We start from the raw sequence: 12,097 nt of genomic DNA, 5'->3' as shown, positions 1-12,097 counted from the left end.
ATATATATATATATATGTGTGTATGTATATATATATCTATATCTATATATATAGACACACACACATACACACCGATCAGCCAAAACATTATGACTACTGTTAAGTAAAGTGAATAACATTGATTATCTTGTTACAATGGCACCTGTCAAGGGGTGGGATATATTAGGCAGCAAGTGAACAGTCAGTTCTTGAGGTTGATGTGTTGGATGCAGGAGAAATGGGCAGGAGTAAAGACCGGAGCGACTTTGACAAGGGCCGAATCGTTATGGCCCCCGCCCCGCCCCCCCCCCCCCCCCCCCCCCCCCCCGCAGCCCGCGGGCCTTTTCAACGTTTTTTCTTTAAGTGGAAATGTCTCCGAGCTGCGCATGAGTCTTTTGAACTTTTTTTTAAATGGAAATGTCTTCTTCGGGTTTATTAACTTTTTTAACTGCTTTTTAAAAAAGTCTAATCTGTGAAGCAAGCGTTTTTTTTTTTAACGGTTTAAAAAAAAATGGAGATTGTTCTCCCCACTCACACACACCATCCCCTCTCAACAACTGCAGAGGCACGGATCCATTGGCGAACCGCCGGCTCGAGCGCTATTCTTAAAGTCGTGCGGGTCTCATTGTGACGTTACACGCTGAAGACCGGGGGGGGGGAGCGTTATTCATAAAGTCGTGCGGGTGCCATTGTGACGTCACACGCTGAAGACCGGGGGGGGGGGGGAAGCGCTATTCTTAAAGTCGTGCTGGTCCCATTCTGACGTTACACGCTGAAGACCGGGGTGGCGGGGGGGGGGGGGGGGGGGGGGAACGCAATTCTTAAAGTCGCTTGAGTCCCATAGTCCATAGAGCTCAGAGGGCCATCGGAACACAGCTACCAGACTTGGAGGGCATCTACAACACACGATGCCTCAGAAAAGCCACCAGCATCCACAAAGACTCTTCACACCCCTGCAACAGTCTGTTCGAACTCCTTCCATCGGGCAGACGATACAAGGCCTTCTATGCCCGCACCTCCAGACTCAGGAACAGCTTCATCCCCAGGGCCATAGCTGCTATGAACCGGTCCTGCTGAGCCGGATGGCCACAACGCATAGATCAACTTGCACTTTACCCTGTCCAAAACTGTTACAACTGTTCGTTTCGTTGGGTTGCTGCTGTCTAAATTACCTAAATTATTGCATCGTATGGGAGGCGCATTCCCAATCTCGTTGTACCCCTGGGTACAATGACAATAAAGATATATTGTATTGTATTGTGACGTTACACGCTGAAGACCGGGGGGGGGGGGGAGCGCTATTCTTAAAGTCTTGCAGGTCCCATCGTCACATTACACGCTGAAGACCGCGGGGGGGGAGCGCTATTGTTAAAGTCGTGCGGGTCACATTTTGACGTTACACGCTGAGGACCGGGGGGGAGAGGGGGGGGGGTGGGGGGGAGCGCTATTGTTAAAGTCGTGCGGGTCCCATTGTGACGTTACACGCTGAAGACCACGGGGAGTGCTATTCTTAAAGTCCTGCGTGTAGGAGCCATTTACGCTTAATTTAGTTACTGTCGTCGTATTATGGCTGTGTTTAATATTTCTAGTTTCTGTCTTTTTTGCATGCTTGTGGGTGTGATTTGACACGTAATGGGGAGTGTCCACATGGGAGGAGGTTAGCCTAGCGACAGAGATTGTGGGTCAGTTTAGTCTCAGAGGATGGAGAGAATACAGTTTTTTACCACGCTCGCGCCAGTCACACTCACGACTGCCACACTCGCGCCAGTCACACTCACGCCAGCTACACTCGCGACTGCCACACTCGCGACTGCCACACTCGCGCCAGTCACACTCACGACTGCCACACTCGCGCCAGTCACACTCACGACTGCCACACTCACAAGGACCACACGGTAACGACTACACGATTTTTACACTGTTGTTTGAAGAAGAAACAGTTGATCAGAACGAAAAGTTATGAATTACTCTTTTAATTTGTGCTACTTTTAATAAAGACCATTTAATCAAGAAACAGCGTTTGGAAGATTTGTTCTTGTTATATCAGAGTGTGGTGTGTGCGTAAGCTATACCTCCACCACATCCCCGAGGAGTAATGGCTATCGACGTTGGACTTTGAGAAGGTATAGAAACTGCCATTACACTGCGGGTCCCATTGTGACGTTACACGCTGAAGACCTTTGAGAAATCAGTTGGATAGGTCATTTTTAAACTTTAAAATCTTTCTAACTTTAAAAATATAAGACCAATCTAAATAAAACTTTTCATTAACAGTCGCCAGGACAGTGGTGATTAAGGTGGTGGTAAAATTGTGGCGCTATGGTTTATTCTATCTATGATCTGAGTTTTAGTAATATACTAGACCAAGTGGGCCTATTCCTCGTAGGGGGGGACAGGGAAGGGGAGAGGGTGTGACTGAGGAGCCCACTCTCTCCTTCCCCACCCCCACTCTCACTCTCCCCCACCTCCCCACGACTCCTCTTTTCCCCACTCTCTCCTCCCCCACCCCCATTCTCTCCTCCCCCACCCCACCTTTCCCCACCACCCCCCTTTCCCCACCACCCCCCTTTCCCCACCACCCCCATTCTCTCCTCCACCCCCCTTTTCCCCCACTCTCTCCACCCCCAGCCCCACTCTTACTCTCCCCTGTAATAGCACCACCTTTGGTGGAGGATTGTAATAACATTTAGTGCAAAGCAAGCATAACAATGTCTGATCAAGAATGGTTCAAGGATACTGAATTAACAGAGTCTTTCTGTTGAAGAAGTCATTTCAAAAATGATGTGAAAGAACAACATTTTATATTCTGGTATAAAAGCAAAACATCCAAAGGTTGATATACTGTGTACGTTCACCACAATGTAACCCATATCCAAGTAAGACACAAAATGCTGGAGTAACTCAGCGGCTGAGTTACTCCAGCTTTCAGTGTCTATCTTTGGTTTAAACCAGCATCTGCAGTTCCTTCCTACACATATCCAAGAAATATGACAGAGTAGACAGTCAGATCTTTTTCCCCCAGAATGGTACTATCAAAGACTAGAGGGCAACTTGATGATGATGAGGGCAAAGTTTAAAGAAGATGTGCGGGGCCTTAGTTGAACATAATTACTGTGTAGAGCCCAGAGGAGTGTTAGCCATGAGGAGGATGAGAACGCACATTGTATGGTTAGCAAGTTTGCAGATGACATAAAAGTGTCGGTAATGAAGATTGGGCAGGTGGGCTGAGGAATGGTTCGTGGAATTTAATGCAGAGAAATGCGAGGTGTTGCATTTTGGAGAGACTAACATGGGCAGGACCTACACAGTGAACGAAGGGCTCTGGAGAGTGTTGTAGAGCAGAGGGATCTAGGAGTGCACGTGCATGGTTCATTTAAAGTGGCATCACAGGTAGATGGGGTGGACAAAAAGGGTTTTGCCTCATTGACCTTCATCAGTCAGAGTATTGAGTATAGAAGTTGGGAGGTCATGTTGCAGTTGTATAATACGTTGGTGGGGCGGCATTCGGAACATTGTGTTCATTTCTGGGCACCATGTTATAGGAAATATGTTGTCAAACTGCAAATGGTGCAGAGAAGATTTACGAGGATGTTGCCAGGACTCGAGGGCATGTGCTCCAGCGAGAGGATGAACAGGGTAGGACACTGAGACATTGGACCCAGAGACACTAGACACACAGAATCTCTTGCCCATAGTAGGGGAATCGATAACCAGGCGCATAGGTTTAAGGTGAGTGGGGAAAGATTTTACAGGAACCTGAGGGCAAACATCTTCATACAAAGGTTGGTAGGTGCATGAAACGGGTTGCCGGAGAAAGTAGTTCAGGCAGGTAAGATTACAAGATTTCAAGATTTCAAGATCAATTTAGTGTCACATGTACCAATTAAGGTACAGTGAAGTTTGAGTCACCATACAGCCATACTAAGTGAAAAGCAACAAGGCACACAGCCACATAAAGTAAACTTTAACAGAAACATCCACCACAGTGGATTCCACATTCCTCACTGTGATGGAAGGTAATAAAGTTCAATCATATCCTCTTTGGTACGATCGCAACACTTAAGAAACATTGTGATAGGTACATGTGATAGGCATGGACTCAGTGGGCCGAAGGGCCTGTTTCCACCCTGTATCTCTAAACAAAAGTAAACTAAAAAGAACGGTCTCAACCCGAAATGTCGCCCATTCCTCCTCTTCAGAGATGCTGCCCGTCCCGCTGAGTTACTCCAGCACTTTGTATCTATCTTCGGTTTAAACCAGCATCTGCAGTTCCTTCCTACATTAAAAAAGATGGTGCTGACCCTCTCTCCAAAACAGCTACAGTTAGATTACAACTACAAAACTTGCTAATCTTTCTTATAAAATTACTAGATAAGGTTAAATATTGTCGTTGCTAGATAACTTAAGCAATTCAGTGCTAATTATATTTGCATTACTTCAATCATAATCTTAACTAAGGACTACATCAACCCCTGTCGTATACAGATGACAATGGAGTCCACTTCACATTCACCAGCTTTGTTTCACAGAGTACCACTTTGCATCAACTAATGTATCATGCGACCCACATGAGTGAGATCAAACAGACAGTGAGGAAGGAGTAAATACACATAAAATGATAGATGCAGAATGCTGGAGTAACTTAGCGGGGACAGGCAGCATCTCTGCAGAGAAGGAATGGGTGACGTTTGAGTCTGAAGAAGGGTCTCGACCCGAAACGTTCCCCCTGCCTGTCCCGCTGAGTTACTCCAGCATTTTGTGTCTATCTTCGGTTTAAACCAGCATCTGTCACCGTGCCACCCTATTTGGTATTGGTTTATAATTAAATATTTCTATAACTCTATTCATGCTTTCTATCCACTGGATAGGGCGGCACGGTGGCGCAGCGTGGAGTTGCTGCCATGCAGCGCCAGAGATCACGGGTGCTTGTCTGTATGGAGTTTGCACGTTCTCCCCGTGAACTGCGTGGGTTTTCTCCAGGATCTCCGGTTTCCAGCCACACTCCAAAGATGTACAGGTTTGCATGCTACTAATTGGCTTAATAAGAGTGTAAATTGTGTAGGATGGTGCTAATGTGCGGGGATCGCTGGTCGGCGCGGACTCGGTGGGCTGAAAGGCCTTTTTCCGCGCTGTATCTCTAAACTAAACAAAGTTAAATTTTTACCTGTAAAGAACTGCGATCGCCTGTTTATTTTATAATCGTGCATGGGACCTTGCTGTGTAAAAATGTTGGGACATTGAGAAGGCATTTTCAAGAGGATAGACAATAAATGCCAGCTTTGATGCTGGTGTCTACATCTCAGAAAGGAATAACACAATTAATATCAAAAAATACTTTATTCAAGTAATAAATATCGGTTACAAAACATCTTCTTTTTTAACAAACCCATCCGACATTTCCGGAGGTTACACATTCGATACAGGCATTTACTTCCAAATTTACAGACATTTACTTACATTTACAGACATTAATCCAGTATCCCTTATTTGGAGGGGCGTCTCTCTCCACCACACCCTGCCCCCCCATGTCCAGCAGCGGAAGGACACTAGACTGTGGTCCTCCCCCACAGAGCCTTGGCGTTGGCTGCACCAAGCTTCAGTGCGTCCCTCAGCACGTACTCCTGCAGCCTGGTCGGCAACATTCCCCCACGGACAGCTCGCTCCGCTGGGAGGCCAACAAAGCTCGGGCAGACCAAAGAGCGTCTTTCACCGAGTTGATGACCTTCCAGCAGCACTCGTTGTCAGTCTCCGAATGCGTCCCTGGGAACAGTCTGTAGATCACAGAGTCCTCTGTGACGGAGCTGCTCGGAATGAATCGTGACAGGGACCCCTGCAGACCTCTCCAGACTCTCTTTGCAAATCCACACTCTGTGAAGAGGTGGGCCACCGTCTCCTCTCCGTAGCAGCCGTCCCGAAGGCAGCGTGCGCTGGTAGTGAGGTTCCGGCGGTGCAGGAAGGATCTGACTGAGAGGGCTCCCCTCACCGCCAGCCAAGCCAGGTCTTGGTGCTTGTTGGTGAGTGCTGGCGATGAGGTATTTTGCCAGACAAGCTGGGCAGTCTGCTCTGGGAACCATGCCAAAATGCATGGATTAACTTTTCAAGCTGGAAAGGGTACAGAGAAGATTTACGAGGATGTTGCCCGGACTCGAGGCTCTGAGCTTTAGGGAGAGGTTGAGGACTTGGACTCAATTCTTTGGAGCGCAGGAGGATGAGGGGTGATCTTATAGAGGTGTACAAAATCAAGAGAGGAATAGATCGGGTAGATGCACAGAGTCTCTTGCCCAGAGTAGGTGAATCGTGGACCATAGGTGAAGGGAAAAAGATTTAATCTGAGGGGTAAAGTTTTCACACAGAGGGCGGTGGGTGTATGGAACGACCTGCTGGAGAAGGTAGTTGAGTTAGAGACTAACTATCCCAACGTTTAAGAAACAATTAGGCAGGTACACGAATGGGACAGGTTTGGAGGGATATGGGCCAAACGTGGGCAGGTGGGACTAGTGCAGCTAGGACATGTTGGTCGGTGTGGGCAAGTTGGGCCGATAGGGCCAATTTCCATGTTGTATGACTCTATAACTTTGCTTCCATGCGAACTATTATGTCTCCAGGTGAGTGTGAAACACTTTGAGAAGTGAAGTAAGGTGTTATAAGAATCCATGCCTCGCACATGAACAACAAAATGCCACTGTGTCGACCTGTTCATCTTTATGTGTATAAATATTCTGCCAGCTGGCCACCTCATTACTGCTTTCAGTATGAAAATAATAAATCCAGTTCACAATTTCCCAAGTGCCCAATTTGTGGACTTTGCTTACCCAAGCAGAGCAATGGTATTCATATCGGTCAACTGAAGGTCATCTCTCTGACAATAGGCATTCGCAACAGCTTTAGAAATCATTTTTCTTGTAATTCTTGTTTCCATACCATACCATACCATACACATACAGCCGGAAACAAGCCTTTTCGGCCCACCAAGTCCGTGCCGCCCAGCGATCCCCGTACATTAACACTATCCTACACACACTAGGGACAATTTTTACATTTACCCAGCCAATTAACCTACATACCTGTACGTCTTTGGACCTGTACGTTTCACCTGGTCATACCTGTACGTTTCACATGGTCATAGTCATAGAGTCAGAGTCGTACAGTGTTTAAACAGGTCCTTTTTCCCAATTTGCCCATCACCGACCGTCATGTCCCATCTAGCACTAGTCCTACTTGCCTGGTCCCTCCAAACCTATCCTATCCATGTATGATGTCCTTCAGAGCAGCTCGTTCTATATACCTACCACTCTTTACGTAAAAATGTCGCCCCCAGATTCCTATTAGATCTTTCCCCCTCATCTTAAACTTATGTCCTCTGTTTCTTGATTCCCCTACTCTGGGTTAAATATTCCGCCTCCGAGCTTTTTTCCATGGGAAGGAGTCCTCACTCCCCAGTGATGACCCCTTCTCCCGTCTCCAGCGGACCCCCTCCTCTTGGACCCCCCCGGCTGGCCATCTACCTTCATTAGACCTTTTCATTTTCAACTGCCGGCGGGACATTAACCACCTCAAATTCTCCACTCCCCTGACTTACTCTAACTTCTCCCTTCCTGAACGTACAGCCCTCCACTCACTCTGCAACAACCCCGACTTAGTCATCAAACCTGCTGATACCGGACTGAGGCCAGATGACAACTCTCAGACACCTCCTCCTACTTATCCTTGGATCATGACCCCACTGACGAGCACCAGGCCTTAATCTCCAACACCATTACTGATCTCACCAATTCCGGCTCTCTACCCTCTAATGCCTCCAACCTTATCGTTCCCCAGCCCCGCACGGCCCGATTTTATCTTCTCCCTAAAATCCACAAACAGAACTGTCCCGGCAGACCCTTTGTTTCTGCCTGTTCATGTCCCACCGAATTAATTTCCACCGACCTCGACTCCATCCTATCCCCCCTGGTCCAATCCCTCCCTACCGATGACTAAGCCATCTCACGTGCTCTCCGTCTCCTCAATAACTTCCGGTTTCCAGGCCCCCACTCCCTCATCTTTGCCATGGATGTCCAGTCACTCTACACCTCCATCCCCCACCAGGAGGGTCTTAAAGAACTCCGTTTCTTCCTTGACCGTAGAACCAGCCAATTCCCATCTACCAATACTCTCCTCCGCCTAGCAGAGTTGGCCCTTACAATCAACAACTTCTCCTTTGACTCCTCCCACTTCCTCCAAATCCAAGGCGTAGCTATGGGCACTCGCATGGGCCCTAGCTATGCCTGCCTCTTTGTAGGGTACGTCGAACAATCCCTGTTCCAGACGTACACTGGCCCTATCCCCGAACTCTACCTCCGCTACATTGACGACCTCATTGGGGCTACCTCTTGTACCCATGCAGAACTCACTGACCATCAATTTCACCACTAATTTCCATCCTGCTCTTAAATATACTTGGACCATCTCCGACATCTCCCTACCATTTCTGGATCTCACCATCTCCATCACAGGAGACAGACTAGTGACTGACATCTACTACAAACCCACTGACTCCCACAACTATCTTGACTACACTTATTCCCACCCTGTTCCCTGAATAAACTCACTCCCCTACTCCCAATTCCTCCGTCTATGCCGCATCTGCGCCCAGGATGAGGTGTTCCACACTAGGGCATCAGAGATGTCATTCGACTTGCAGCGGGGCTTGGGTCGGCCCGTTGCGGACATTTCACCGTCCGGCGCAGCCTGGAACATGGCAACGACAACAGCCTGACCGCAGGAGAAGACGGCAGGGGAAGAGAAAATACATTCTGGCCTTCCATCACAGTGAGGAGGGGATTGGAGGAGACTCACTGTGATGGATGTTTCTTTTTGGGGGGTTTTGTGTTGGTTGGGGTTGTGTAATTTGGGGTTGTGTAATTTTATTGCTCTTATTGTTGGACTGTGGGTGACGAAATTTCGTCCAAAAAACTTGTTTTTTGGATGACAAATAAAGATATCTTGAATCTTGAATCTTGAATCTTGAATCTTTAGGAAACGGGGTTCCCCTCTTCCATTATAGAGGAGGCTCTCACTAGGGTTTCCTCTACATCCCACAGTTCCGCTCTTGCTCCCCCTCCCCCCCCATTCGTAACAAGGATAGAGTCCCCCTTGTCCTCGCCTTCCACGCCATCAGCCGTCGCATACAACAAATTATCCTCCAACATTCCCGTCACCTCCAGCGGGATCTCGCTATTGGCCACATCTTCCCATCTCAGTCAGAGAGTTGTAAATCTGTGGAATTCTCTGCCTCAGAAGGCAGTGGAGGCCGATTCTCTGGATGCTTTCAAGAGAAAGTGAGATAGAGCTCTTAATGATAGCTGAGTCAGGGGGTATGGGGAGAGGGCAGGAACGGGGTACTGATTGTCGATGATCACATTGAATGGCGGTGCAGGCTCGAAGGGTCGAATGGCCTCCTCCTGCACCTATTGTCTATTGTCTATTGTCTCTATTCCAATATCCTTGGACCATCCTTGATCAGACTTTGTTGTGTTTACTTTGCACTAAATGTTATTCCCATATTATGTATCTATACACTGTAAATGGCTTGATTGTAATCATGGATTGTCTTTCTGCTGACTGGTTAGCGCACACCAAACACTGTTCTCTGCACCTCGGTACACGTGACATTAAACTAAACTGAGGTTTGGGGATAGCTGGAGAGATAGATAGACTCTTGATTAATACGGGTGTTAGGGGTTATGGGGTGAAGGCAGGAGAATGGGGTTGAGAGAGAGAGAGAGAGAGATAGATCAGCCATGATTGAATGGCAGAGTAGACTTGATGGGCCGAGTGCCATAATTCTGCTCCCATCACATGACATAGAAACATAGAAACATAGAAAATAGGTGCAGGAGGAGGCCATTTGGCCCTTCGAGCCAGCATTGCCATTCATTGTGATCATGGCTGATCATCCACAATCAGTAACCTGTGCCTGCCTTCTCCCCATATCCCATGATTCCGCTAGCCCCTAGAGTTCTATCTAACTCTCTTTTAAATTCATCCAGTGAATTGGCCTCTACTGCATTCTGTGGCAGAGAATTCCACAAATTCACAACTCTTTGGGTGAAAAAGTTTTTTCTAATTTCATTTTTAAATGGCCTCCCCTTTAGTCTTAGACTGTGGCCCCTGGTTCTGGACTGCCCCAACGTTGGGAACATTTTTCCTTCATCTGGCTTTTCCTGTCCTTTTATAATTTTATACGTTTCTATAAGATCCCCTCTCATCCTAAATTCCAGTGAATACAAGCCCAGTCTTTCCAATCTTTCCTCATACGATAGTGCCGCCATCCCAGGGATTAACCTTGTGAACCTACGCTGCACTGCCTCAATAGCAAGGATGTCCTTCCTCAAATTAGGAGACCAAAACTGCACACAATACTCCAGATGTGGTCTCATCAGGGCCCTGTACAACTGCAGAAGGACCTCTTTACTCCGATATTCAAAACTTCTTGTTATGAAGGCTGACATGCCATTAGCTTTCTTCCACTGCCTGCTGTACCTGCATGTTTACTTTCAGACCTCATCACCTTATGACCCTCCCTTCCCTACCTCTACTTTCAGTGTGAAGAAGGGTTCTGACCCAAAACGACAACCCATTTTCCTCCAGAGATGCTTCCTGGCCTGCTGCGTTACTCCAGTATTTTTGTGTCGGCCTTTGGTATACACCAGCATTTACAGGGAAACGCACTGCCAAGGAGTTCCACTGCAGCAATTCCGGGTTAATATCCCAGAAAGATTTCCATTCCATGAAGAAGGGTGGGAGAAAGTGCGTGTGAATCTTTAGCACTCACGCAGAGCAGCTGACACGTTTCAGTGCAGGAGTTCAGTGAGATTAGAAGGAGTAACCTCAATGGGGAGAGTTTTTAGCTTTGCTACATCAGTAGACAGTATCTGCTTGTGTTACTATGCCCTCTTGTGGTATCCATATGAACAACTCAAAGGTATTTATTCACAAAATGCTGGAGTAACTCAGCAGGTCAGGCAGCATCTCGGGAGAGAAGGAATGGGCGACGTTTCGGGTTGAGACCCTTCTTCAGACTGATGTCAGAGGGGCGGGACAAAGGAAGGATATAGGTGGGGACAGGAAGATAGAGGGAGATCTGGGAAGGAGGAGGGGAAGAGAGGGACAGAGGAGCTATCTAAAGTTGGAGAAGTCAATGTTCATACAATACAATACAATACAATACAATATATCTTTATTGTCATTGTACCCAGGGGTACAACGAGATTGGGAATGCGCCTCCCATACGATGCAATAATTTAGGTAATTTAGACAGCAGCAACCCAACGAAACGAAACAGTTGTAACAGTTTTGGACAGGGTAAAGTGCAAGTTGATCTATGCGTTGTGGCCATCCGGCTCAGCAGGACCGGTTCATGGCAGCTATGGCCCTGGGGATGAAGCTGTTCCTGAGTCTGGAGGTGCGGGCATAGAAGGCCTTGTATCGTCTGCCCGATGGAAGGAGTTCGAACAGACTGTTGCAGGGCTGTTACCACTGGGCTGCAAGCTGCTCAGGCGAAATATGAGGTGCTGTTCCCCCAATTTCCGGTGGGACTCACTGTGGCACCCCAGATCGTTCTGCTGTGGGCAACAAACTCTGATTGAGTTTTATAAGTGTTTTATTATCATCTGTCTCAAACAGAACGATGAAAATCTTACTTGCAGCAGCACAACAGAATATGTCAGCATAGTACTCTGTAAACAATATAATAAACAAAAAGAAGTTCAGCACATTCACACACCCACACACACACACACCCACACACCCACACACGCACGCACACACACACACACACGCACACACACACACACGCACACACACACACACACACACGCACACACACGCACACGCACACACACACGCACACACACGCACACACACCCACACACACACTACACACACACACACACACACGCACGCACACACGCACGCACGCACGCACGCACGCACGCACGCACACACACACACACACTACACGCACGCAAGCACGCACGCACGCACACACACACACACACACACACACATAAATATTTATGTGTGTGTGTGTGTATGTATATATTTGTGTATAGATATATATTTGTATGCAATGGAGGAC

Source organism: Rhinoraja longicauda, chromosome 1 (assembly GCF_053455715.1).
Source record: "Rhinoraja longicauda isolate Sanriku21f chromosome 1, sRhiLon1.1, whole genome shotgun sequence".
NCBI classification, from domain to species: domain Eukaryota; kingdom Metazoa; phylum Chordata; class Chondrichthyes; order Rajiformes; family Arhynchobatidae; genus Rhinoraja; species Rhinoraja longicauda.
Note: the sequence above shows the minus strand (reverse complement) of the source record.